The sequence below is a fragment of the Dasypus novemcinctus genome, chromosome 9 (genome assembly GCF_030445035.2).
Source record: "Dasypus novemcinctus isolate mDasNov1 chromosome 9, mDasNov1.1.hap2, whole genome shotgun sequence".
NCBI classification, from domain to species: domain Eukaryota; kingdom Metazoa; phylum Chordata; class Mammalia; order Cingulata; family Dasypodidae; genus Dasypus; species Dasypus novemcinctus.
The window spans coordinates 128018581-128038073 of NC_080681.1; the positions used below are offsets into that span (position 1 = coordinate 128018581).

The 19493-nt window shown below is 57.9% G+C and overlaps 1 long non-coding RNA gene across 1 annotated transcript; it reads left to right on the forward strand.

Moving 5' to 3' along the window:
- Positions 1-1715: 1715 nt before the first annotated feature.
- Positions 1716-18355, forward strand: LOC131279924 (uncharacterized). Its single transcript, XR_009187427.1, has 4 exons — positions 1716-2014; positions 2142-2583; positions 7756-7978; positions 18107-18355. It is a non-coding gene; the product is annotated as an uncharacterized lncRNA (long non-coding RNA).
- The last annotated feature ends 1138 nt before the right edge of the window (positions 18356-19493 follow it).

Here is a 19493-nt window from a genome sequence, read left to right on the forward strand (position 1 = left end):
TGTCACAGTTAATCAGGACAAGGGTTTTGATGTGGCTAAGGATGGAGGCGAATGAGGCCCATGGGAGGAAGCCCACCCAAAATGTGGGTGTGTCTTCCTTGCTGCTTTGGGCTCTGTGGAAGACAGGAGAGAAGCACCAGAATCAAGGAAAGATGACTGAAGATGAAACAATTAGCCAACAGCCCATGAGTGGACATCATCTGTACCAAGAGGCAGAGCAGAGAATGAACGTATTTTAGAAAAGGGCTTCAGAGTAGGGATGCAGCAAGAGGAAGTGCAGCAGTCAGAGAAGGCTTCCTAGAAGAGGAGGCATGCAAACTGGGTTTTGAAGAATGAGTTGCACTTGGGAGTCATAACACTTAGCAGTTCACTGGAGAAGCTGAATTCCTGCTCTCTGGGGGGAAGCAAAACTGGGCCATGCTCACATTAAAATCCTACCTCTGCCTGTCTCTGGGATCCTGCTGAGTGTGACCTGTCTGATGACCTCCTGACTCTTCTTTGAAGACTCTTAGCCATATAAACACATTTGTCTTTACCATTTCCCCTTTTATTCAAGATCTCTTTCTGGTTACATTACCAGTTAGTGATTGGTAGCAATCCCTTGGCACCAGGGAGGCTCATCTCTGGGAGTCGTGTCCCACATTGGGAGGAAGGTAATGCATTTACATGCTGAGTTTGGCTTAGAGAGTGGCCACATTTAAGCAACATGGAGGCTCTCAGGAGGTAACTCTTAGGCACCCTGCAGCTCTAGGCCTAGTTGAAATTTTAGGCACACAGGCTCATAAGCATAGTCATCAGGATCAAGGGCTCACGGTGCTCCTGAGGACTATGGAGACACAGTTTCTATGATCACAGCAGTTGGCTCTGGATTTCAGTGCCTTGTCAGTGGACCCTATCTGGGAATTTGTGTTCCTGAGTGTGATGTAGTTGGACTCAGATGTTAACTTGCTACATATGCCTCTTCTAACACTTTTACTGAATCTGTGGCTGGTGCTGGGGTTGGTGGCATACTGAGGAGACTTGAATCTCTGGGCTGACCATGTACCAGCTGGGCCCTGGACCTCAGCAGAGTTGCAGCTCCTACTCTCCAATTTATTGGACTTGCACAGATCAGCTAACAGGAAGGTTAAGATGGTCAATCACTATACCAGGGAACCGAGAGTATCTACCACTGCAAGCAGGAGAACTGCATCCATTAACCAGGTGGGATCTAAGCCCCCTCTCGATCTAGAGGTGGAGCAGACATCACTAACCCAGGGTCCACAGGATGGAGAATAAAATATGAAATAGAGTGAACTTACTGGTATTCTACTATAGAACTATTGTGACTAGTAATGGAAGAAACTGTGGCATTGATCTGGAGAAAGTGGCCCTTGTAGTTGCTGAGGGCAGGGAGAGGGAAATAGAGATGAGATATGGGGGCATTTTTGGGACTTGGAGTTGTCCTAAATGATATTGCAGGGACAAATGCTTGACATTATGTATCATACCATAACCCACTGAATGTACTGGAGGAGAGTGTAAACTACAATGTAAATTATAATCCATGTGGCGTAGCAGTGTTCCAAAATGTATTCACCAAATGTAATGAATGGGCCACAATGATGAAAGAGGTTGTTGATGTGGGAGGAGTGGGAGGGGGGTAGGAAGTGGGGTATGTGGGAACCTCTTATATTATTTAATGTAACATTTTTTTGTGATTTATGTATCTTTAAAAAAAAGAAAATTTATGATTAAAAAAAATTTTTAAAGTAAAAAAAAATCCTACCTCTAGTGACTTGGCAGAGGGGGACACAGGTAATACCGAGAGGCTAGTAGGGTGGGCCACAGACAATTAGCTGGTCTTGCTGATCGGCATCTCTGAAGTGCCTGTGTTGTGTGATCGTCTGCCCTGCAGTGGAGCAGAGAGAAGAGACAAGCGTCGGATTGCTTGTGGGACTTCTGGACACCTGACCACTCACCTGCCCTGAGGACTTCAGAAGGGCACTTTCTATCTCTGGGCTCATTTCCTTAGGTACCAAGGAAGAAATGGCAGCACAGGGTCAGGGAGAACTAGCTTAGGGTTTGGATTTCACCAAGTACATGATGTACTGGTGATCGATCTCCTCATACTAACAACTCTCCCCTTTGCCTTCTTTTAGTAGACCTCTTCCACACCCGGCCCCCTGGACACACAGCCGCCCAGCTGCAGACTTCACTTCCCAGGCTCCTTGCGGCCAGGGGCGGTCACGTGACTAAGTCCAGCCCATTGGGGCAGAGTGGGGGTGTGGCGGGCCTTTCGAATCATGGCTCTAAAGATGCCCCCTCTGCGCCCTCTTCGTCCCTCCAGGCTGGGAGGGATGAGGGAGGACAGATAGCGCCAGCTCACAAGCTGTGGCTGAGGCTGGCACAGCCCCCCGCCAGCCCTGGGCAGGCTGTGACTGGGGAGCACGGGGTATGTTTTCTGAATCACTGTACTCGGTGCTCTTTATTCCAGCCGCTTCACCTCTCTGCTATCAACTGTGGAAACTGGTACCGGAAGGGCGGAGCTGCCATAACAAAAATCCACAACCTCTGCCTTTGGCATGGCAGCCGGTGCAGGTGGTGAGTGCGCGGGAGCGCCGGCTCGGGAGCTGGGGATCGTTCACGTGCATTGGAAATGTTGGTCAAGCGGTGGCCGAGGATGGCTTGGAAGGCAGACGGTTTCCCTGCTCTCCTCCTGGCGCTGAGCTCACAGGGAGCTTGTTAGAAAACCTCGGAAGGCTTAGCGTGGTGGGCTGTTCTTTGCTGCTTTCAGCAAAACACCAAAGAGATAAAGTCGGGCAAGACTCGGCAACTTTGTTTGGAGACGTAGGAGAGAAATGAACTGGTTAAGAGGCTCCGGGCTGAGGCCTGCGGTGCAAACCGATTGAAGTCTTCAAGAGAGGAAGCGCCCACTGCTCTGCTGTCCACTTTGCATAGTGGGTGTTGGTGGTTGAATTATGTCTCCCCCCTACCAAAAAAAAAAAAAGATAGGGTGGTGTCCTAAACCCTGGGACCTGTGAACATGGCTTTATTGGAAACAGAGCCTTTGTGGGTGGACTCAAGTTAGCACAGGGTCAGAGTGGACGAGGCAGGTTCCCAATCCAGTAGGGCTGGAGTCCTAAGAAGAGAAGGGACATGGTGGACAGCCCTGTGACTGCGAAGGCAGAGCCTGGGGTGGTGCACCCTCAAGCTCGGGGGCCCCAGGGGCCAGGAGAGGCCAGGAAGGGTCCCCTCTGGTTTCAGAGGGAGCAGTGCCGTGCCGGCTCCCGGGCTTCAGAATCCTGACCTCAGGATGGGGAGAGCACACATTCTGCAGTTTGAAGCCCCCCAGTCTATGGTACTTTGTTGGGCGACCCTGGGATACTTATTCGGGGTATGTGTCAGGGGAGATGCTCAGATAACTGGTTGATGAGTCTCTGGACCCCAAGTTGCTGCCACCGAACCTGATGGAAGGGGCTGTCCCTTCTCCAAAGACCACAGACCAGAGCTGGGTGCGGAGAAGGCGGTGGGGCTGCCATGAAGACAGGTGACGTGTGCGGGGAGGGGAGGGGTGTCACTTGGACACTTGCATGGCGCCCGAGAGGAGATTGCACCCCGTGATGTCCACCAGGCTCAGGAGGCAGCAGGGGAGGGAGCAGGACTCAGCTTCCCGAGACGGGGGGCGGCGGGGTTTTTAGGGCCAGGCTGGGCTGGGGGAGAAACCCTGGAGGGTGCTAAGGGGTTGGTCAGTGGGATGGTGAGTCATGGGTTTGCAGTGAGGACCGTGGGGTGAGGGTCGTTTCTTTTGCTCTCACCTTTGTTCTCCCCGGATCAGGGAGAAGCTGGGCTGAAGTTTGGTCCTGCTAAAGGGACGTTCAGACTGCCTTGGTCGGCGGGCAGAGCTGGGGACAGTGGGCAGAGCCTGCCACACGCCCCGGTGCCCGCGCTTCTCCCTTCTGAACACCCCACTCGAGGCTGGGCTGTGCATCGATGAGCTCTTCAGAGCCCCCGGGAGGTCAGTGCGGCCGCGGGGTTAAACCCGGGCCGGTGGGCTGTCCCCCTGAGGGTCCCCGCCGCTGGCTCTCTTCTTTCCTGCCCTCCCCACCCACCTGGCGACGGCAGCCCCCATCTCAGCACCCTGACGAGGGTGCCGCCAGCACCCCCGGGCCTGGCCAGCTCACCGCGTGGCCTGCAGGCCAGCGCCCCTGGAGCCGCAGCTTCCGGAGGCCTCTTCCTTCAGCAGCTCAGCCTGCGCTGGGTATGGCGACTCCGGGAAAACTATTAACTTTGGGTTCTTCAGCTGTAAAATAGAGATAATAATTCATACCTGCGGGCAATGGCAAGGATTAAATGGCATTCTATATATAACTCCCGGCGCCTCGCGTGCGCTCGATCAATGTGTAGTGGGACTGCAAATTTGCTCCTGACGCTCAGATGTGCAAAGAAAATGAAGCTTCTTTATTTTCTAGAACTAATCTTGTCTCCCTAATGGGCCTCCGCCCCCGGGCGGTGGGGTTAGAGGAAGGTTGCTGGCGGGGAATGTGCTGAAGTCACCAGGCGGGGGGGGGGGGCCGGTGAGGCTGGCTTCAGGCGGCCCCTCCGCCTTTCCGGCTGCTTTTGTCCGGGCACATCGCCAGGGACTCACCTGTCCTCCCGCCTCTCCCGCAGGACGGTCCCTGAGGCCACACGGGAGCTGCCCATGCTCTGGTGCTGCAGAGGAAGGAGGGGGCTTGGGTCTGCATTTGAACCCTTTGGTGCCCTGGTCTCCATGGCAACCGCATCCCGGGTCAGCCTGGAGTCCGGCGGCCAGAGGCTGCAGCTGGCCACCTGGAGGAGTGTTCTTCGGTCTACTGCGAGGTGGATGCAGCTCAGGCTGGCACCCACGGGTGCCGCACCCTGTCCGCGGTCTGGCTGCCTTTCCCGCCTGCTCTGCCCGGGTGACCAGCCAGGGTGCGTGACTCTCGGCCGAGCACCTGCCAGGGGCCCTGCCGGGCGCGGCCCTGTCCCTTCTGGCAAGAACCTCGGCCTCTTCCTTGCCTGGCCTTGAGAGGGGCGGGGAGGCGGCCGGCCAGGCCGCCCTCACTAAAGGCTTGGCCGCGACTTCTAGGCCGTGCAAACCCCAGGTGACATGCAGGCACGGGGGGGTCAGGGGGCAGGGCCGCCGCCTCCCAGAGTCCCACTGCAGGAGAGCGCGGTGCTTCTCTGCTCCCGGGGTGGCCCTCAGGTCCCACCACGAGCCGGCCGCATCCCTCTGTGTCCCCGCCCCCCCCCCACCAGCCACCATGAGCCATCTTCCCTCCTGGTCCTAAGGTCACGTGGACCTGGCCCCGCCCTGGTGCCACTGTGGTGGGTGAGACAAGGGGGGAGAAAACGGCTTGCCCGGGGGGTGGGGGTGGGAGTCAGGAGCACAGGGCGCCTCTTCAGGGAGCCCTGCTCGCCTCCGGGCTGCGGTCCTGTCCCTTCTGAAAGGCCCGTCCAAGCCCAGCCCTGCTCCTGGTCCCTGCGCAGTGGACGCCGACGGCACTGCCGGTTAGGTGAGGCCGAGCCCGGCCACCTCATGGGCGAAGGAAAGGGGGTGCGGGAGAGGACCCCGAGGAGGCAGGGAGGGCCACGGGGCCATGCATGGAGACCGAGTGCGCAGCGCCACGGCCTGCGGGCTGGGGGCAAACAAGCTGTGTTAGTCAGCCAAAGGGGTGCTGATGAGGAATTCCAGAAATCGGTTGGTTTTTATAAAGGGTATGCATTTGGGGTAGGAGCTTACAGATACCAGGCCATAAGCATAAGTTACTTCCCTCACCAAAATCTATTTTCACGTGTTGGAGCAAGACAGTTGCCGACATCTGTGAGGGTTCAGGCTTCCTGGGTTCCTTGGGGCTCAGCGCCTCTCTTTTCTCCACAAGGTCAGCTGTAGACCATCAGGTGAGCGGGGCTCTGTCTCTTTCCCCGGGGCTCCAGCTGAAGACCTCAGCATCAAACTCCAACATCAAAACTCCAGTATTAAGAACCCTCAACTCTGTCCTTTGCCAGGCCTTTTATCTGTGAGTCCCCACCCACCAAAGTACTCAGCGCCCTACTGGCACAAGAGGTTTACATACTTGCTTAATCAAGTAAACCTATGAATCCAATATAATCTAACATGCTCAGAGGAAAAGATCAGTTTACTAACATAATCCAATATTTCTTTTTGGAATTCATCAATAATATCAAACTGCTACCCTAGCCCTGGCATTTACTTTTTGCCCCCAGAAGCCCGAGAGGACCCGTTCCTGCTGTTTAAGCCAACGGCCGTGTGCCATTTAAGACGGGCCCTGTACGATACCCGGACTTGGAGACTCAGTTCTGGGGAAGTCGGTTGGGCATTAGCGCCATCGGGGTGCATCTTCCGGGCCCAGGACAGCCTCTGCGAAACGGGGAGCCTGCCCTAGAAAGTCCCCGTCCCCCAGCTTTCTGTGCCAGCCTTGGCTGTGCACCCTGGTCAGCCCCCCCGGCCCTGACCCACCCTCGTCGCAGGGGCCTAAGAGCTGGCTCTTCCGGTCAGGCTCTGGCTCCTTTCGCAAGTCCTCGGTCCCACAGCAGGGGCTGCGCTGTTGTGTTTTGATTCCTGACATGCCTGGAGACCTTCTGCTTCCCCCACGGCTGCATCTCCTTCCCTGCTTTTGTCCAAATGCCTCCCTTTCCTGCTTTTGTCCAAATGCTGACACATCCCACCACCAAGCACCGCCCACAGAGTTTGTGCCCAGAGCGAGGAGGTGTGGGGAAGTGGTGACCTCCTACGTTTGGTGTAAGACGTAGAACAAGCAGGAAAAGGACATAGCCACCAAGGGGGTAAAGGACAATTCAACTCTTCTTCAACATTTACTGGGCACAGATGCCTTGATGCAGCTAGTTTCTTCTTTCCAGAAGATTCTCCAGCTCAGGCTCTGTGGTAGCTGCTGATTTCCTGTCCCAAATCCATTAAATTCGCAGAATGCATGTTCTGTTTAAGGCAGCACTGAGCCGGCCGAGCGAGCCGGCACCTCCCTTGCATTTGGGGTTTCCCACAACTCCGTTTGGGCTGATGGCGAGGAAGTGGAAGCCACTGGATGGGACTTTGCAGGAAGCTCTTCTTTTGGTTTCCTAGGTTACCGCAACAACCTATCACAAACTTGGGGCCTTAAAACAAGCTTGTTCTCCCACACTTCTGGAAGTCAGAAGTCTGAAATCAGTTTCGCTTCTGGTGCTGCCGGCACTCCTTGGCTGGCAGTCGCTCACTCCAGCCTCCTTCTGTGTCAAATCTCCTCTCCTCCTTCTTACCTGGACCCTGTGATTGAACTTAGGCCCTGCCCGGATAATTCAGAATCATCTCCCCGTCCCTAGATCCTTAACTTAATTCCAACAATAACAGCCGAGGCTTGTTATTTGCAGAAGAAACGTTCTATAAAGCCGAAATGTGGCTGGTGTGACCAAGGAACTGAATTGTAAGCTTTATTTAATTTTAACGAGCACCAATGCAATTTCAACAGCCCCAGGAGACAGGTGGCTACAGAGCCGACCGCCCCCTCTCTGCAGAGCTCCTGCCCCTGGCGGCCCTGAGGGACCCGGCTCGCCTGCCTCCGCGGTGGGCTCCGGTGTTTGCTGGCTCGCTGGGCCCTTTGTTTGCTAAACCGGGCACTTGTTTTTCTAACATTTTCCTCCAGATTCTTTCCTGTGGGGAGCAATAGGAATTCAATAAGTTCTAAGTCCGCCCAAAGCACAGTTTAGACTGATCTTCTCTTCATCCCCTCCCTGATTTAGAAAATCTCACGCCGCCGTCCAATCCCGACAGACCGATGTCCGCCCGGGCCTGGCTTCAGTGCGCCGTGGCCCTGCGCCCCTGCCTCTCACCTGTGGTCACCGACTGGCCGTGAACGGCGTGGACTCTACTCCAAGGCTGCTCCCGCCTGCCCGTGGATAGTCCCGCGTTCAAGTCCCAATCAAGCTCGCCTCAAAGCGAACACCATCAGCGCCGCTGTCTCAGGTGAGGAAACAGGCCCAGAGAGCTGAAGGGACCTGCCCAAGGCCCCACAGAAGGAAGCCGCAGAGGGGGCGGGTCCCTGGACGGGGCTGTGCTCTCGCCCCACTGCCTCCCCCTGGCGGGGTCTTCCCGGAGAAGGTGCCCTTTCCTCCAGCAGGGTCGGGCTGCTTCGGCACCTGCGGGGCTGTGTCGCAGTTCCTGCCGCTGTGAGGTGCGGCTGTCACTCTCCTGTCACCCTTGCTATGGGCATCATCCGCCCTGCTTCTGGATCCTTCTGGCGCGTCATGCACCCTCTGAGGTCTGCCTCTTGAACTGGCAACAGCTAAGGCCTCCCACCCACCCTAAAGCTCGGTTCTATCTCGAGGCAGCCCCTATCGCTTTCATATCCATCCAAGCGGGGCCTTATGCTTTTCATTCCCCCGCCTCCTCTTAAACAGCAGTTAGGCCCGCAAGGCTGCCGGCACGTTTCCCACGCCGCCAGCCTCCTTTAGGAGCCCCCTGGTTCCATGTCGAGTCTGCCTTCCTTTTGCCGTCGTTTGTGCACAGCTGCTGGCTGAGAGGAGGACGGAGGCCTGGTTTTCAAGCCACCGCCTTTCCTCCTGGGTCCCCCCAGCAAATCAGGGTCCCAGAGGCCGAGTGTGTTGGGCACATGCCTTTAAAATAGTTGTCACTCAGCCCTTAAGTTCACAGTGGATCTGCGCATCCCATCTTTACGTAAGGATGCTCGTCACTTCTCGACTGCTTCCGAGAAGGTTCTACTGCCTTCTCTGGGTGAAGCTGCACCTGGAGACACCTAATGCCAGGCTCAGGGTGTGTGGTGACCAAGTCGGGTCAGCCTGAGGTCACTGGCTGGGGCTGACCCAAGGTCAGTCTTTCATGGCCCTTGGCTTGGCCTTGGCTTCATTTAGGGGACACGGAGGGGGCCTGCCGGCCGGCTGAGCCGCTGCTTCTGAGACCCCCATCCTGGCTCCCTGGCCTGCAGCCTGGCTGAGGAACACACTTAAAAGAGGGAAAAAAAGAAAGAAAATTGCTCCCTCCCAGTGCCTGAAGGTCTGCATTTCCTGCTGTCACAGCCAGGCCTTAGCCGAGCTGCGGAAAGTGGCTTAGCCCACGTGGGCCGCTGAGGGCGGCACCGGCGGAGAGCAGCCCTGGCTGCGCTGAGGGTACCCCTGAGCCGGGGGGGCCCGGCAGGGCGAGGCGGCGAGCCCGCCCCCGCCGCAGGACTGGAGGGCCCGCCCCGCTGCAGAGGGGCCACTCTGGGCACGTCCTGGGAGCCCCAGGCCCGTCCGTGTACACAAAGCCAGGGACCCCTCCAGGGGGTCAGCGCCGAGGCCTCAGGCTGCCTGGCAGACGCCTCTGGAAGCCTCCGCCTCCGCCTTTTCTGTGTCCCTAAATCCGATGCTTTGTCCGTTTCGTAAGTTCCTGGATGGGACTCCGGGGTTAGAGCTGGAGGAGGTCGGGGTGCACTGCAGGGTTAGAGCTGGGGGGCGGTCGGGGCGCCCTGCTCCAGGGTAGAGCGAGGGGAGGTCAGGGGGCACTGCAGGATTAGAGCTGGAGGAGTCAGGGTGCACTGTTCCAGGGTTAGAGCTGGAGGAAGTCGGGGCACGCTGCTCCCCTGTGCCCGAGTTTGGAAGACGGATGCAGAGTCCCCTAGAAGGGAGGGTGTAGAAGTAGACTGGGCTTTATCCCAGCCGCAGGGGGGTGCGGGTGGAGGAAAGCAGGGGTGACTCCCGCTGGCCCGGCCGCACGGGGAACAGAACGCCCGGTCGCTTGGCAGGGAGCTGCTGGTGGCGTGAGCCGACTCCGCTGTCGGGAGGCATAAGTGGGTCAGGATGAGTAATGAGCGGCCGGGACCGACCCGAGCGCAGAGCGCGCTGTCCGGCCGCGGCAACCTCGCGCCGGGGAGGCTGCCTGCGCCCCTGAGCCCGCAGCGGGCATTTGCTGCGGCCGCCGCAGGGAAGGGAGAGCCGTCCCGCCCCCTGGCGCACCCCAGCCTGGTGGATCTGCCCCTTGGCCTGGTCCCCTGGGTGCCCCGGGCCTTGGTTTCCGTTGAGGTGGCCACGTCCCTGTCCCGCCTGGCCCTGGCTTCAGCGGGGGACACTCTCCTGGTCTCTGCCTGAGTACCCCGATGGCAGGAAGCTCCCTGTGCCCCCGCCCTCACGGCTCCCCTCTCTCCAGGCGACAAGGAGCAACGTGGGTGATGGGAGAGGCTTGGGCGTGCCTGAGCTTCTGGTTGCAGCTGAAACCAATTTCCGTAAATCCGATGGCCGGAAACAATGGAGACTTACCCCGCGCAGTCGGGAGGCCGCAGGCCCGCGACCAGCCAGCAGAGCTGCCCGCCCCCAGGGGAAGGGTCTGCTCGGTCACCCCCTTCTCAAGGCCCACTCCGTGCCCACCCGCAAGTCGCTTCTGCGCCGTGGGGCTCCTGCTCACAGGCTCCGGGGCGAGGACGGGGCCTCCTGGGGCCTCTGCTGTGGATCTCAGGGAAGGCCCTGGAGGTGGGTGCCCGGCCTCGCCCCCGCCCACAGAGAGGCCGAGTCCAGTCCCTCCCCGGAGCTGCCCAGAGCGCGGGGGCCGGCTCCGACCCCGGCATGGCCCCGCTGAGATGCCAGCAAGCCCACCCAGCAGCCCCCCAAGCACCCTCTTTTTACGGCCTATCAGGAATAAAGCAGCTCCCTGGCAAGCGACCGGGCGTTTTGCTCCCTGTGCGGCCGGCCAGCGGGAGTCACCCTGCTTTCCTCCACCTGCACCTGCCCCAGCGCCCGGGCTGCCGTGGACAGGACCTGCCGGTGCCACGTGCAGCTGCCACCCCGGGCCGCTGCTGCGTTCATCTGCTTGTTCAGCAAAGACTCGACGAGCGCCGCTTCGGAGAGGGGGACGCGGCCGCGAGCCAGACCCCGGCCCCGTCCTCCCCGAACCCGTGTCCTCCCGGAGGGGACAGAAACACGACGCTGCACAAGCGATACGCGTGTGTATTTGCTTCCACTGTGTCCCCTAAAAGGCCAAGCCCGAAGTCCCGGCACCTCAGAACCTGCCCCGGAAATAGGAATTCGTTCCGACAAGGCCGCTGCGGGGGTGGGGGCTGAAAAGTCCCTGATGATGGGGGCCTGGAGAACGGGAGAGACGCGGACACACGGACGTGCAGCGAAGACAGCTGTGTGGAGACGGAGCCAGACGCCGCAGCGACGCATTAGCAAGCCGAGGCGCGCTCAGGCCGGACACCCCCGGACCCAGAAGAGGCCAGGTGGGACTGACCCCCGCGGGTGACTGCTGGCCGCCAGGGTGGCAGGAGAGTGCACTTAGGCTGGTGTAAACCCCCAGTTTGTGGCACTTTGTGGTGGGAAGTGAATGCTTCCTTAGCCACCAAGAAGCAGGAAAGGGAAGGTTTGGGGACCCAAGGGTCAGAGTTCGAGTCTGGGCCCAGTACCGAGGAGCTGTGGGACCTCGGATGTGTGGTTCACCCTCCCTGCAGCTCTGGTGACACCTGCTTCCACGTGGGTGACAGGACCGCTCCTCCCCCCAGCCCTGCCCGGGGCTCCCCCAACACCGACTCTCCTAGATGCTGCCTCACTATCTCCCTCTTTCTGGGGTGTCCATTTGCTTAGCAAGATGGGGGTCTGGGAAGCAGACTTGGCCCAGTGGTTAGGGCGTCCGCCTACCACATGGGAGGTTCAAACCTTGGGCCTCCTTGACCTGTGTGCAGCTGGCCCATGCGCAGTGCTGATGCGCACAAGGAGTGCCCTACCATGCAGGGGTGTCCCCGCGTAGGGGAGCCCCACGTACAAGGAGTGCGCCCCGTAAGGAGAGCCGCTCAGCGTGAAAGGAAGTGCAGCCTGCCCAGGAATGGCACCGCACACACGGAGAGCTGATGCAACAAGATGATGCAACAAAAAGAGACACAGATTCCCAGTGCCACTGATAAGGATAGAAGCTGTCACAGAAGAACACACAGTGAGTGGACACAGAGAGCAGACAACAGGGGAGTGGGGTGGGGAATAAATAAAAAAACAAAAAAAAAAGACGAGGGTCTTTTGTGGTCCCTCAACGAGCTTGAGCGTGAAGAAAATGCGCCGGAGGATGGCAGACCTGGTGTGTGTCCTCTCCCCTGCTGCGCTCCCCAGGTCCGAGCTCTGCAAACGTTCCCCGCACGTGGATCACAGGTTAAAACGCAGATTCGGAGCTGGGAGTTCTGGGGCCAGGCCTGGGACTCTGCATTTTTTAACAAGCTCTGGGCAGATGTCCACACTGGTCCAGGAACTCGCTTCGGGTAACGGCGCCCTAGAGGGCCTGCCCGGAGGCCGGTGCCAGGATGGCTCCTTCCAGACAGGGCACGCCTTCCTCTGCGAGCCGGGACCTGGGGCAGAGCCAGCACGCAGTAGGTGCGCAGCAACGCACGTGGGATGCTGGCAGCAGGCAGAGCTGTTTCCTGCAGGGGAGGGCAGGGAGGAGCCTGGGGGCCGGGGGACACACGCCTGTCCCCCTGTCCAGAGCATTTGGAGGCTCTGAGGTGGGCTCGGCCAGGGCTGCGCGTCCACCCCCCGTCCCCGCCCGCCCGCTCCCTGCCACCTGGTGCACCCGGCCTGACCGCCGGCTGTTCTGCCCCTGCGCCGCCACGTGAGTCTGGGAAAGTTGCTTGACTCTCCCAAGCAGTTTCCTTATCTATAAAATGATGATGCTGTGAGTGAAAGACCTGGGGTGTGACACAATTTTCTTGAATTCCTTGTCCACCTCCCACCCCCCTATACCCGGTTGGTTTCTGATTCAGGAATGGATTCACGGATCACCTCCTCTCAGAAGCCTGCCTTGATTTCCCCAGGGCGGAGCAGGTGTCCTTCCTCCTGCCCCATGGCGCCTGATCACACGTGAGCCGAATGGCTGGTTCCTCACCAGCAGGCAGCACCCCAAGGGCTGCTGTCCCCCACAAACGTATGCGTCCTCAGCACCTAGAGAAGCTCCCGGCACCCATTGGGGGCTGCTTCCCAAAGGAAGGATGAAGGAAAGAATCTTCCGGAAGAACATGGTCTAGGGGTGCAGAGAGGAGGGGTGAGGCAGCCGATGGGCTGGGGCCCCGAGATCTTTCAGTGCATCAGGGCGACAAGAAGCGCCCAGAAGGAAGGAAACGGGGGCCCCGCTCAGTTTCAACCCCAGGCTGAGTGTCAGGGGCGTCTTGTGTTTCCTCCCGGCTGGATTCATCCACCTCCCAAGGCAGGGAAGCAGGCTAAGGCTCGGAAGAACGGTCTAGAAGTGACAACTGGATTTTGGTCATGGCATATGCTGTGCCAGTTCAGGGAATCCAAGTTTATCAAGCAGGTCATCATGGAAAGATGACCCTTCACCCTTCTTCTTTGCCATATCCTTCTCCAAACACTATTAAGAAGCAATAGTTTCCTGGCAAACTCCTATTCATCCTTCAAGACCCTACTTTTAAATTGCCCCTTTCCCCATCCCCCAGGAAATCATGTTTGCTGCCCAATGACTGCTTGCCACTACACTGAGAACTCCTGGGGAACAGACACCGGGGCTTTTATCTTGACTCCCAGGTCTTGCCCAGGGCCTGGTGCATAACTGTGGCTCAGTAAATGCTGGAATTAAAGGGCTGGCGCTTTGTGCCTTGCGCATTTGAACTGAAGGGGACCCAGTGGCCCCATTCTCTTTAGGTGGCTTCTGGGTACATTTCCAAAGCCCTTTGTCTTGTCCCTCTGTCCTTGGACACTCTCTTGGCTAAGTAGGGGGCGCTGGGCTGGGGGCGCCGCGCCTGGCGGGCTTTCCCCCCACCTGCCCCTCTAACGTGCTCATGCTAATAGAGACCCAGACGTGCCGTGGGGATTGATTTTTGTCTTTATGACTTAGGCGGCGATTGATTTGCTCAGGCAGAGGCTTTGCATTTAATGAAGTGAGGGCCGCCTGGCTCCTTCCGAGCCTGGCTTACGTGCGGGGACAATTACCCTTCTGGTGACAGCTTCTCTTGTTTTAAAATATAGAAAATGCAATGAGGATAACCCGCCGAGGAGGAGGGTGGGAGGTGCAGCGGGCGCCACGGCCGGGGAGCTGCCGCCTTCCCCCCGGGGGGAGGCGGCGTTGAAAGGGCTGGAGTCATGTCAGGTGTTTTTGGTAAAGTTGGAAGAAATGAACAGAGTTGATTTAGGGAAAAAAAAGATGAACTATTTAACTTAGCTGGAGAATGTTTAAGATTTGTTTTCCTCTAGCTTGAGCCTAAGAGCTCAAAATCGACTGGGACTCATTCCAGGGGTAAGCGCTGCCTGGAGGGAGGGGATGGACCAGCTCATTCTGCGGGGTCTCTGGGTGGGCGCTCCGGCCACCCGGCCCTGGGGGAATGTGCTTGGAATTCTGTTTCCAGCCGTGTGGAGGAGCCCCTCGGCCCCTCATCTGGCATTTGCTGCGGGCTGCTAGCCCCTTGGAGTGTTTTATTGAGAGTCTCTTTGAAGTCCATCCCTCAGCCCGTTTTACTCGAGAGGCTCCAGGAAGGTGCCCGAGCCTCTCCAGTGGCTGGGGATTGTCCTGGATTTAGCACTAAATTCCTGCTTCCCAGGAAATCCCTCTGTCCTGGGAAGAGCGGGGCTGTTGATCACCTTGGCCCAGATTTGTCAAGTTTCTTTATAAAAGACACAGAAGTGTTACCAGATTCTATCCAGGTTCTTGGCTATGCTGCAGAAATGACTTTTAAGAGCACGCCGGGTGAGTTAGGTCAGTAATTTATTCAGGAAGGGAGGGAAGAGAAATGGGAGAAAATAACAGAGCAGGGGTCCCAGGTAGAGAGGAAGGGGGTGAAAAGGGATGGAGAGGGCAGATTCACGGGCTACAATTCCCCATTACAGATGATAAATGCCCAGGGTTACTTGCGTGGCCACGTGGCAGGGGAAAAATGGCGAAAGCGGCGGACAGAGGGCAGGACGGGTCCAGAGACAAGAGAGCAGGGCGAGAGCGAGGTTTCCTTTATAAACTGTTAATTATTCCCCCCTTTGTTAATGGCAGGGGAGGGGCTCCAGCTGCTTGCTGTCTGGATTGATCACCCCACCCATCAATCCCCCAGGGAGGACCCAATGATAAAGTCCCCAGGGAACACCCGGGGCTTTTCCTTGCTCCCAGGAAGAAGTCCTTGTTTTGGAGAGCAGAATCCTCGGGTGGGGGTCTTCCAGCAGCCACCTTGGGGTTACCGATGTCCACGAGGACTCTCTGCCAGGTTCCAGATCCGTCTATTAATTCCCGATCCTACTAGCCGGCTTCAGAAGGATAGAGCAAGGGAGACAGGGAGGCAGAGAGAGAGATGCAAACGGACGTGGGTATCCAGGCAGCCAGCGCCAAGGGGGCAGGGCACAGGGGCAGGGCGTGTGGGACAGCAGGGAGCAGCGCCCTGCTGTGCCTCCTCTGAAATGCAACAACGGGATAGCCAGGCACCCCCAGAACGTGAACACGAATTGTAAACAACGGGGGCGTTTTGCCGGGCTTTTGCAGTTCAGAGTAAAGAGAACAAGGTGCAGGGTGGACAGGTGACAAGCAACGACCGCTCGAAGCGTCAGTGCCCTTAAACGCTGCCAGCCGCCACTCCGACATGCGCTGCAGCAAACAGCCATGCATCGAATTGCGCCACTGTGGGGGAGCACAGCTCTCGCTCCCAGCTCCGGTCTAGCTGCCGTCACCCACTCTTGCCTGGGACAGTCTTGTCCCCCCAGCACTGTGTGCTCTGGCCCTTAGGGCTGCTGCTTCTGTCACCTGCCTGCCCCAAACGTCACCTCAAGTCAGCGCTGGCTTTTCAAAGGCACCCCAAGGCTCTTTGGGGAGATGGTCTCCTTCTCCCCTGCATGTTTGCTGAATTCTTCGACAACCCTCAAACCAGCAATTCTGATGCACCAGGGACCCCAGATGGGCTGAAGGCGTGGCTCCTGCCCCCCGCACTGACCTTTTATGGGTGGCGGCAAGCCCGGCCGGGAGGGGCCCCGGTGCGGCCAAGGGGCCTGGGCAGGGGCTGCTTTGGACAGCGGCAGGGAGGGCAGGCCTGGAGGAGGAGGTGGGACCTGGGGCCCCGGGGCTTGCACTTGGGGTGACCCAGGGTGAGGACCTGACTGCGGATTCAGGGTCAGCGTAAGGCCAGCAGGAGGCAGCGGGGGTCCTGGGCGCAGCCTGGCCCGATGGACAGATGTGGTTAGGGCACGCCAGGTGCCCGTCCCTGCATCCTTTTCAGGGCCGCCACAATGCTTACAAGGCAGGTACGGAAACGAGGGTGACAGCGTTCCCAGCCAGTCCAGGGCGCGGCGCTCTGTGTGCTCACCCGGGAGGCCTGGTCACCGTGGAAACCCTGACTGTTCTCACAGCTGGGGACGCCCCAACAACTCTCCTCCCGGGGTCTCTATCTGCCGAGGTGCCTGCTCTTGATCCTGCAGCTGTCAGGGGGTGGGTGGGCTGTTGGAGCTGGGCAGGGGTCTGGGTGAAGTGAGAGGCGGGGGGCGATGAACTGGAAGGGGAGCTGCTGAGGGCGCAGGACTGCCGAATGCCCCAGGCTCTGGCCGTCGGCAGGTTTCGCTCTATTCCGGGGGGTGGGCTCGGGTCCACCACAGCCCACTCCCCGTTCTCCCTCATGTCACGGATTGAATGGTGACCCCACCGGACACATTTACGTCCTCACCCTCGGTCTGGTGGATGTAACTCAGTGTTTAGAGGGTCCTCGGAGGCCCTATCAATTCAGAGGAGGCCACGGCGCGTCCGGCTGGCCGTCGACCTGGACGGCGTCTTGTGAGCGGCAGGAGTGAGGGCGAGACGGACGACTCAGCGGCCGTGTGATGGAGGCAGATGGGCGATGGATGGCTGGCCTCTGCCGCAATGTGACCAAATTTGTGGACAGAGTGCTCCCGAGACATCTCGGCACGGTGGACTTCCAGCCTCCGAGACTGCGAGGCAATGAATTCCCGTTGTCTGAGCCGCCTGGTCCGTGGGGCCCTGGCAGCCCTGCAGACTGAGGCACCTTGCAGTCCCCCGCTCCAGCCTGTCTCCACCAGAGGCAGCCTCCGCATTTGTGTTTGGCATTGGAGATACGGGTTCTGATTTTTACCAACTTTCTTGAAAGGACAGCCCCGAGGGTGGTATGGCTGAGGCGTCTTCAGGAGACTGCACCAATTGGAGCCTAATTAACGTGTGTTTTATGAAGTTGCAGACAATGATTGCTCGATAAGATAATGCAAATAGAATTTTTAAAAAGCATATGTTCAATTTAAGCACTGGGTGTGAACAGACGCATTGCAAAGCAGCCTGTTATAAGCTGTTATTATAAGAAGCAATACCGCTCTTCACGAAATCTGTAGTGGGTAATCATTTCATTATTCGTAAACGGATGCCTCTGGGTGCGTGGGTCCCAATTCTCCGAAAGAACATGTGGTCAGAGAGGAGAAAGTCCTCCAGGCACAGATGCCCACTGGAGCCAATTCCTAGGGCAGCCCTCTGCGCCTTGTCGGGAGGCGGGTGGGACGGGGGTGGGCTCTCCGGGTTCTGGCCTGGGGTGTTGGAGTCTGTGGCTGCCTGAGGATTGAAGCATGACATGGAGAAGGACGAGAGCCCAGGCCTCCCAGGGGCAGCAGCGGTGGCTGCAGGTTCTCCTGAGGCTGCAGCGTGCATTCATTCTTGACGCGGTTGCAATAAACCACCCCGACTTCAGCGGCCTCACAAAGGGACTGTTTTTCAGCTCCGGAGAGCAGAAGCCTGCAGTGGGCCTTATGAGGCTGCTCTGCTCCCAGGGGTCTGCAGGAGACCCTGCTTCCCGGCCTTTTCCAGCTCTGCGGGCCGCCCCTCCTTGGCTCGTGGCCCCTTCCTCCACCTTCTGAGCCAGCCACAGCAGGTCGGGTCTTTCTCATATCGCATCGCCCCAACTCTTCACAGCCGTTGCTCTCTTTGGCTTCCTCCTTCCCTTTTGAGGACCTCTGTGATCACACTGGGCCCACCCGGATCATCTCCAGGTTTTAAGTTGGCTGATCCGCAATCCCCCTCGGCCACAGAACATAACCTAGTCACAGATTCTGGGGCTTAGGACGAGGGCATTTTGGGGGTCGTTGTTCTGCAGATCACAAACAACAGTCACACGTATACGTGCTTCTGCTGACTTGCTTTTGTTTATTTACATTTTAGGTTTTGAGAAAAAAGATGAGGAGGGAACCAGCCTCTGGGGAGTTGGAGGTTTTGTCTCGGCAATGTCACCAGCCGGCTGGTCGACCCCGGCTGTGCTGGCTGGGTGTGTCTGAGCTGCAGGCCACATCTCGTTCTACAAAAATGAGACGACATTGGGCCCGGGGGAAACGGAGCAAAGAAGTAGATACAGAAATGCTCTGAAAAGTATAAATGTAATAAAAACGAAATGTGGCCCTGGTGTTTCCAGCACTGAGTAGCTTGAGCACATTGTTGCAAAGCCCGAACTCCAGCTTGTCCTCGGCAGGAGAAGCTGCACAGGCCCCAGGGACGCTCTTGCCCATCTGCCATGCCAAATCCCACCCCAGGCAGGCCTAGGCGGGGGTTTGGAATAACGACCCTCTTGAAGAAGAGCTGGCCTCGCCTGTAGGACGCTGCCCCTGCTTGCACGGTGCTGTGGACAGCTGGACTCTAACGCACGTTTTCAGTCCTTTCGTCACCTGACACTGGGCGTGTCCCATCATGCTGAGGCTCCCTTTTGGAGCTCAAAGCCAGGGGACACCATCTGGTCAGGTCTGACCAGTGCACCTGCCTGTGTAACGGAACCCTTACTAGACAGTGGAACCTGAGCTGCGGTCCAGCTGAGCTGGTCAATTCCTCAGCACCCCAGGCCCCTGGCGGTCTGATGTTTTAAAATCATGGATGAGTTTTGCCTGTTCTAGAACTTCCCATGATGGGAACCACGCAGGCTGTGCATTTTATTTCTGATTTCTTTCACCTTCGTCTAATGCATTGGAAATGCAACCCTGTCATCGTGTCTATCAGATATTCCTTCCCTTTGTCTTTTTGTTGCTGACTGGTGTTCCACGGGGTGAACACACCATGGCGTGTTTTTCCACTCTCCTGTGGATGGACTCCTGGGCTAGATCTACTTTCCATTGTTATGAATAAAGCTTCTGTGAATAAAAATTTTGTAAATAAAAATGTTTAAATTGCCAGGTAATTTGCTTTGTCCTTTGTTTTGCACATACGTTCCCAGCTCATGAAAGAAGCCACAGGTCGTACCCGAGATAATGACAGCCTGGCAAGTCGGGGCGGCGGGTGCCCCGAGAGCTGCCTTGTGTAAGGTGAGGACCTCTTGCTCTGCACCGGCCCCAGGGGTGGGGGAGCAGGCCTGGTTTTGGACACCATGTCCTTCTGCCAGTGACAGTTCCCTGAGCCCTGCAGGGATGGGGCAGAGAGGGGGAACCCATGTGCACGACAGATGGACATGCCCTTGGGTCATCACGGGTGCCCTCGGGATGTCATGGACACCGGTGCTAGGTCCACCATCTGGGACCCCCGTCTCCTTCCCTTAGCTCCTGGCCCTTGCGTGGATGTTTGTTCGTGT